The 10,000-nt window shown below is 33.1% G+C and overlaps 1 long non-coding RNA gene across 2 annotated transcripts in view; it reads right to left on the reverse strand.

Moving 5' to 3' along the window:
• LOC128248885 (uncharacterized) overlaps window positions 1–10,000 on the reverse strand; it is a 46,404-nt gene that overhangs the window by 14,277 nt on the left and 22,127 nt on the right. For both annotated transcript variants that reach the window (XR_008265028.2, XR_008265026.2), the window contains exon 2: window positions 3,840–4,863. This is a non-coding gene — a long non-coding RNA (uncharacterized LOC128248885). The remainder of the gene's footprint in view (window positions 1–3,839; window positions 4,864–10,000) is intronic.

Raw genomic sequence — 10,000 nt, forward strand, 5'->3', positions numbered from 1 at the left:
CATAATCATATATGTGTGCGTGTGTGTGTATACACACATAAACACACACATGTATATATATATTTATGTATACACATATATATATACATATGTATATACATATATAGATATATATGTATGTGTACATGTATACTTACATATATACGTAGACATATTTATATATGTGCGTATTTGTAAGTATATATAATTGTATATATATACGTAATATATATATATGCATATATACATATATATATATATATATATATATATATATATATATATATATATATATATATATATATATATATATATATATATATATGTATATATACATACACACATACGATACATGTCATTAAGTCCCTACTTAAAAGGGCATATTTAATTATCTTCTAACGCAGCACTTTACCATAAACAAGCAACATGTATTGAACAAAATCTAATCAACAATAGACGCACCAATAAACTTGTAGACGAAACCATATATGATTTCATGCAGAACATAAACGCTAACACAGTAAACAACAACAAATAAGGTAGACAAGGAGCAGAATTATAGCCTGCAACAATAAGACAGCATAAAACTGATGAAAGAATTTCGGAAAAAAATATAACGCTTAAATGCAACGTAAATTATATCAAATGTAATTTCTAAGGGCGCCACACGATCCCACTAGAAATGTCTTCTTGGTCATTCGACCTGTTAGAAATAGAAGCAAACTCCCCATTAGTTCACACTCTAACATCTTTAAAAGAGAATGATCGCGGTCTGGTCTCTGATGACAGGTCATATCCTGGAGCTGATAAATAACGACGACGACAATGCCACCTGTAGTCACAACAACGGGACACGAACTCTGGACTGTCCGCTGGCAACTTTTTTCGTGTTATAAGGGTAAAATACCCAATCTTTTTTGTTGCTTTCATGGATATACTGCGTTCGAAATATTACTTTTTTGTCTGTAAAATACGAAGCACACCGATGCTTCCAAAAGTTTGTTTACAAAATGTTGTTACATAAAGTATATTTAGTCAAGCCAATGAAGAGACTCTGTATGTGGTATCTCGACTAGCTAGAAGTAGCAGTCAAATCTTCCTTAATTAACATTCTATTGTTGTCTGCAGGAAAATGAACGCTGAACACTGTAGTTCGGATATACAAAAAAGTTGGGACAGGGTACGATAATCACAACCGAAATGACTTTGAATATTAGTGCTTCTCGGTCAGAGCTAAACTGGAATTTGTCAAGTATAGCCACAACAACTCTAATTATAGATCATACAAACACATGCAATATAGAAGCAACGTGGGAGAATTGAAAAGGGGAGGGGAAATTGCCATGTATAATACAACTAAGTGACTTTCAACCTGTTAAGCTTATCAAATAATCTCGGAGAAGGAAAAATTATATAAAAGCAAATTTTGTTTTGTTGTATCTCGGGAGGATCGTTATGCCAATAATAAACACTAAACACACGTACTCGTTCTATATCAGATCTGGTTGGAAGGGTATGTCATTGATGAGATAGTGAACCGCGACGGAAAAACTTTCACAAACAGCTAATTGATTGATTGACCAGCATTTAATCAAAACATCGATTTGTTTACTGGTTAAATGGCTGACAAATTGATTGATAATTATAAAAGTGAATAGAACCAATGCATGTGCTTATTATTAACATAATGACTCACAACACAATCTGTTTCAACACACGAGTTCATATTAAGACTACAGTAATCCCTTGACTATCGCGGGTGTTACGTTCCAAAATCCCCCGCGATAGGCGAAAATCCACAAAGTAGAAACAGTACTGTACTGTATATTTTTTATTTTTATAATTTGTATATATTTATTTTATCATAAATGCAAAACAACACCACGTAGGAGTCGACATAAGCTTAAATAATAAACCACGATAGGTGAACCGCGATAGGTGAACCGTGATAGGTGAACCGCGATAGGTGAACCGCGATATGGTGAGGAATTATTCTTTTGCAAATCAAATATAAAAATGAAAAATTCTATTTTGTTCTCTCATTAATAAAGAGAGAATCGGGACAAAAGATTTTCATAAATATTTTTAGGAATGCCTTGCGTTTGTCAGTTCAAGAATCATCTGACTATTGCTCCCTATTCTAATTTTTTTTCATAAATTACTGAAGAAAACGTGGACTAATATAATCACATGTTTTCTGCTCACTAATAACGCAATGACATATTCATATTCTTATCCCGACAAATGCAGTTTTTAGAAAATGTATTTACAATGTAAATATTGCATCTTGCTTAAACGTTCCATTTCTAAGAAAAATCACGGCACCTCTCAATACCTACAATGCTTCATTGTGAAACACAACACTCTAAAAGGGGTACTCTCGCCCATTTTAAAATCCACTGAGCTACAGAAACCTATATTTTTGTTTTTCTTGTGATTATTGTTAAGATTCGGGCCAAGCCTCATGAAGTACACCTATTGTGAAAAATTTCCTAGAAAGATCTAGGGTTACATTATACAATAGTCTATCCTTTATAGTAATGTTAAGAACGATACAGTGGGTAATTAGGACATTGTTCAGCATGTTCTTACAATTTTAAGATGGTAGGGATGTGATATGAAGGAGATTTGTTTTATAATTCTAGCAAGCTACACAACCACATAGAAATTCCTTCATTGGCTCATGTAGTATGAAGTTTCACCGGAATAAATATGGTAACTCCCAGTTTTTCACAGCCTATCTATGCCTGTATGTAGCAAATCTTAAAACCATTTTCTATGTTCAAGAGCCATACCAACTCAAACTTCAGATTCAAAGATGAAATCTAGCCAAAATACCTCTGTCTTGTATCCAAATATAAATTTTTCTATTGGTGATTGGAACCACATCTGCGCCAAGTCATCGGACATGATGTTTATAGCCATTCATAACAGCCTCTGCAGTCACCAATATAATATATGAATAGAAATTATAAGATATGCGTGTGCGTGTATAAATGTACTTATATATACATACATCCACACACATACATATATATAATCCTTTCTACTAAAGGCACAAGGCCTGAAATTTGGGGGAGGAGACTAATCGAACTCTTGTCTTCAGCTGGTACTTATTTTATCTACCCCGAAATGATGAAAGGCAAAGTCGACTTCGAAGGAATTCGGACTCTGAACGGAGCGACGGGCGAAATACCGCTAAGCATTTCGTCCAGTGTGCTAACGATTCTGCCAATTCGCCGCCTTTCACATAACGATTTCCAATTTTTGTCACAAGCGCAGCATAGAGGTCGAAACTAAGTCAATTACATCGTAACTCGTACGTATTTCATCCAACCCGAAAGGATGAAAAGCAAAGTCGATCTCAGCGGAATTTGAACTCAGAACATAGCGACGGGCGAAATACCGCTAAGCATTTCGTCCAGAGTGCTAACGATTCTGCCAGCTCGCCGCCTTACACACGTATATATATATAATAATAATAATTATTATTATTATTATTTCAAACTTTTGCCACAGAGCAGCTCGTGGGGGGGGGGGGATTCAGTCGATTACATCGACCCCAGTGCGTAACTCGTACTTACTTAATCGACCCTGAAAGGATGAAAGGCAAAGTCGACCTCGGTGGAATTTGAAATCAGAACGTAACTGCAGACAAAATACCGCTATGCATTTCGCCCGGCATTCTAGTAATTCTGCCAGCTCGCTAACGATTCTGCCAGCGCACTAACGATTCCGAGAGCACACCGCCATACGCATATATATAATAATATTTTGTATCATGGGTAAGGCCAAAACAAAACGAAGTAAATGCAAGGTAAATCGCAAGAAAGCAAATATGTGAATTAATGTAGACTTACCTTGTATTCAATATTTCGGGGTTATGACCCCATTTTCAAGAAATTGACGAACGTTGCTGTTGTGCGTGTGTGGAGTGGACACGCACAGAAGGATGTTGCTACAACAACCAGCTAGCTTCCTGTAACTCCCTTCTATTGTTGATCTTGGGTTTCTTTTGGTGTATGTAATAATATTTGTATATAATAATACTTGTTTTTAAGTCAAGATATAATAGTCCAATGGATTGAGATCTGGAGAATTAGGAGGCCAAATTTTAGGGGTTATGTGATCATGAAAATTTTCAACCATCCATTCCTGTGTAACAAGAGCCATGTGTGATAGTGCAGTCTTACTGAAACACATACGGCCTTCCATTGCATACATTGTCTATCCAGGGCTTAACAATTAGGCAGCAGAGTTAACTCTAAGGCCTTGTGGAAAGAAGTAAGGAGGCATCACATGTCCTTCATTGCTGAGAACCCTTAAAACTATGACAGTTGCATGCATAACACTTGGAACTTCAGAAGAGTCTGCACATAACCATCTGTCATTTCTTTTGTTAACTTTTTGATCTTAGTCGAAATTTTTCTCAAACGAGAAAAATCAACTCTACCGGATTTTTCAGTTTATTTAAGAGCCTTTTATATCTGATGTAGTAATTTTCTTTTGCTTTTTCTAACAAATTAACCTTTCCTCATCACATAAGACTTATATCTGATGTCTTTGTGGACAACACTCCTGACTGTTCCTTCTTTTGCAATTGACTTCATGAACTTTCTGAGATTGTAATCAATGGTCTGTTGAACTTGCAGGATAAATTCAGGTGTTCTGATGATTTCCGGACGTTTAGAATGCTTTTTATTTTGATACTGGTGATATGTTTCCCTCTTCAGTCTATAACTCCTTACAAACTTTGTAGACGAAAGATCTGGCAACTTTTAAAAATCGAGATATTTCTAAATCCCTATGCTCAGCCTTTATAACCATAATAACAGCATGCCTCTTCATTTCTTGAGTAAGCTGAGGGTCTGCCATTATTATTTTCTGAAACAAATATTATACAGAGTTAGCAAAAGATGCAGCAATGACCCAAAAAAAGCATGTCCTCAAATACCTTACGCACCCTTTATACAGAGTTATGGTAAATTCTGTTAAAAACATAGTAAAGTACAATATAAAGCTCAACGACCTTCGCATTTCACCCTGTGCTAGCCAGTATTAGTATTATAGTATTCAATTATATATATATGTGTGTGTGTGTATGTGTATGTGTGTGTGTGTTTGTGTGTGTGTGTGTGTGTGTGTGTATTTGTGTGTGTATATATATATATATGTATGTATGTGTGTGTGCCTGTGTGTCCGTGTTTATCTCTCCACCATCACTTGACAACCGATGCTGGTGTGTTTACGTCCCCGTAACTTAGCGGTTCGGCAAAACAAACCAATAGAATAAGTACTAGGCTTAATTTGCTCGACTAAAGGCGGTGCTCCAGCATTGCCGCAGTCAAATAACTGAAATAAGTAAAAGAATATGAATATATATATATATATATATATATACATATATACATATATATATATATATATATATATATATATATATATATATATATATATATATATATATATATATATATATATATACATATATATATATATATATATATATATATATATATATATATATATATATATACATATATATATATGAATTCATATATATATATATATATATATATATATATATATATATATATATATATATATATATATATATATATATATATATATATATATATATATATATATATATATATATATGAATATATATATATGAATATATATATATATATATATATATATATATATATATATATATATATATATATATATGAATATATATACATATATATATATGAATATATATACACATATATATATATGTATATATATACATACATATATTTATGAATATATATATATGTATGAATATATACATATATGTATATATATATATATATATATATATATATATATATATATATATATATGTATGAATATATATGTATATATAATTATATATATATGTGTGTGTGTGTGTGTGTGTGTGTGTGTGTATGTATGAATTGATAGATAAATGAAAATATGAAAGTGTACGTATAAACAAGTGTGTGCGCGCGCGAGTATATCATTCTTTGCGTACGCGCACGCACTTACAATCGGAAATAAATAGACAGTTACAGACACAAACCCACAGATTACCGAGGAAACTTCGTCCATTTCTAATAGAAATTAACAGTCTGTATAATTTTTCTATCTCATATTTTTATTCACTCATAAACGAATATTTTACGGAAAATAATAAGAAATTTGAATACTTTTTTTCTCATTAATCCGATGAAGCTGCGTATTCTACAGACGTGTGTACTACTGACGTAATTCTCGAGAAGAATAAACATAACAGAGTATGATGAGGATGGATATTTGATTACTGGGTTCAATCCACACGAAGAGTTTTCAAACTATTCCATCTACTGAGTTAAAACGCATCTGACAAAGATACCACGCAATGGGACCAAACTTGGATCTTCGTAACTAAGAAGTGAAATTTTATATGTGAATATATAAATACATAATGTACGCGTGTATACACACACAAACACACACACATACACATATAGATATCGTTTATATGATATGCATGTGAGTGCGTACGTGTGGATACATACACGCGCGCGCATATATTGTATATCAAGTTGACGTGAGATTTCAACCGGAGGAAACTATGGAGAAATAATGAATTTGATGCAAGAAAAAACAAAATACGATGTGTATATATGTGTGTGAGTGTATGTCTGTGTGTGTATATATATATATATATATATATATATATATATACACATACATATACATACACACACATATACCTATACATATAAACCACCTTGTGACAAATGAGTTTTATATATATATATATATATATATATATATATATATATATATATATATATATATATACAATATTTATAAACAAACCAGAAGGCTTTGTAAGTTACGGAGAATATATATTATGATATATTATCATAGCTATTGATGCGTGTATATATATATATATATATATATATATACATACATACATACATACATGTATATAGTAACATACATACATGCATTTAAGAATTCTATATATATATATATTGGTTAATGTTATCTAAAAGTTTCCAACCCGAAGACATGACTACATACGCTGTGTATTGCATACGAGTGTGTGCAGTTTTACTATGTGTGTGTGTGTGAAATATATGTCTGCGTATGCGTACATCTGTATGGACGTATATGTATATGCATATAAAATACATATGTGTAATACATATTGCACATACACACACACATATATGTATATATATATATATATATATATATATATATATATATATATATATATATATATATATATATATATATATATATATATATATATATATATATATATATATATGACTCAAAAACGCTATATCTCTAGTGTACAGTTCTCTATGAACTTTATATAAAATTATATCAGTCCTGATACATATGAGGAAAAACGCATTTGGTCTTTCATTAATGAGATAACGGGTGATTTTGAAAAGATTTAGCTGATATTTCCTGGAGGATGAGTGACGGCATAAATATTCACCACCTTAGTTCATTAACGGAAGGAAAATGTATTCTTATATAATTTTTATTGCGTCACATAACAGTTCGATAATAGTAGGAAATAAAAATTATGTAATACAATATTGTATATATATATACATATATATATATATATATATATATATATATATATATATATATATATATATATATATATATATATATATATATATATATATATATATATATATATATATACATATATATATATATATATATATATATATATATATATATATATACAAAGTTCAGATAAGATGTATCGTTAACAAATGCTTTGCAATGTTTCTTCTGATTCTACATTTCTAAGTTCAAATGCCGCTGTGGTCAACTTTGTTTTCCACTTTACCGTATCTCTGAGTCTCTTTCCCTTTTTCGAAAACGCACAAGCACTCACGCACGCACGCACGCACACACACACACACACACACACACACACACACACACACACACACACACAGAATCAGCTGTACAAGAATTATTTGGAACCACTCAGCACACTTTTTTCTGAAGCACATTCAGTTCCACTTTTTCCTAGTAGCAGAAAGTGGTAGCTGCCTTCTGACATATATAAGTGCGTATGCAGACTGCAATAAGTGTGAATCTGATAGGGGAATATGTTGAATAAACTCATGATAAACTGATCCTCCTGTATTTTCTTTTACCCAAAGTCAGGAGCTTTTCTGCACCCCGTCGTATACACACACATATACATATATGTGTGTAAAGATAGATAGATAGATCGATAGGTAGATAGATAGATAGATAGATAGATAGATAGATAGATAGATAGATAGATAGATAGATGGATGGATGGATGAATGGATGGATGGATGGGTAGAGAGGGAGAGAGTTAGAGCGAGAGAGAGAGAGATACACACAAACGTAAGGTGTTCCAAAAATGTGTGCCCACATGAACACATTAATAGCTGATAGCACCTAATTTCCATTGTCTTTTAGATTTAACCCATCGGAAATAAGGAAGGAAGCCAGGCTAAACTTTGAACAAAGGAAATATTTCTTGGAAAAGGAAATATTTCAAACTTCTGGAAGTTTGAAAATGCAGTCGAAGTGCTAAAAAGTTTAAGAAGGAGTTTCAAACAGATCAATCTAAACGACTTACCATCATTCGAATTAAAGATAAGTTTCAAGCAGATGGAAGTGCTCAGAATGTCCACAAGAAATGCTCCGGGTCACCGCAAACATCGATGATCACCCACAAAGCAAGAACGGATGTTAAAAACATATTGTCAGAGTTAAAGAAAATCTGTCCAACAAGTGAGTTGTGACATAGGAATTTTAAAATCAAGGGTGCATAGCATTTTGAAGCGTTGTCATTGGAAAAAGTTACATTCCAAGAATAGTCAATGCTCTCAGTGAAGATGATCCGGACAGAAGAGAGGAATTTTGCGAATGGTACTTGACAAGATGTATAGAAGATGCATACTTTCCAACAAAGATGTTTTTGGAGTGATGAGGCTACGTTTAAATTAGATAGCTTAAAGGCCACAATTGCACCTACTGGAGATCTAAGTATCTTCATCTTACGGAGATACATTATGTTGATTTACCAGCAGTTTCTGTATGGAGCGGCTTATCATTAAAAGAGCTAACTGGACCATGCTTTTTTGACGATACTGTGAATGGTCCCATTTACATGAATTTGCTCCGATAATTTGTCATGCCAAATATTCAAGGTCTTTGAGGACTTTTATTTCAGTTAGATGGGGTATACAACCACAGTAGTGTAAGGGCCTACATTGATGAGATTTTGCGAAACAGGTGGATTGAATGAGGAGGTTCAGTAGAATACTGAATATGGAGATACATAAAATATAAAGTTTATGGTGAAGAATCGGAAACAGTCGACGAATTAAGGGCAACCGTTTAAAGAAAATACGCCCGAATAACGAACGAAATATGTCTTAACGCATGCGATGTCGTCGTATGCATCAGTAGTGTAGTCGCCTCGAGGAAAGTTCTGTCGAGGAAAAATACCACTGAGAGCACCGCGTGGTGCACACTCACCAACTGCCCCATCAACGACACAAAACATGCTCGAGAGCCTATTAGTATACAAAGTAGTCTGCTGTAATTGGGGAGCATCTTACATAGGGAGCACCACTAGGAAACTACATAAAAAAGCATATGCATATGCACACGGATATTTCAATAAAGAAACACCTTTGGAAATGCCAAACCCAGAATTTCAAAGTTTCCATCAAAGCAAACCAACGCAACAGGGGCAATCTCAGAATTAGGGAAACACTCCTTAAACACAAATTGAGACCAACCATGAACAGCAGAAAGGAAATACATGAAGCAGACTAGCTGCGCATGTCACATACCTCCTTCTTCCTCTGCTTCCCACACACATACACACACATCTGAGCAACGACTTTTTCCAACTACCTGTTTTTCCAGATGTCCTGAAGAAGGGGTCATCACCCCGAAATGTAGAAATACAAGATAAAACTGCAACTTT

The sequence above is a fragment of the Octopus bimaculoides genome, chromosome 1, assembly GCF_046866305.1.
Source record: "Octopus bimaculoides isolate indiv1 chromosome 1, ASM4686630v1, whole genome shotgun sequence".
In the NCBI taxonomy this organism is placed as follows: domain Eukaryota; kingdom Metazoa; phylum Mollusca; class Cephalopoda; order Octopoda; family Octopodidae; genus Octopus; species Octopus bimaculoides.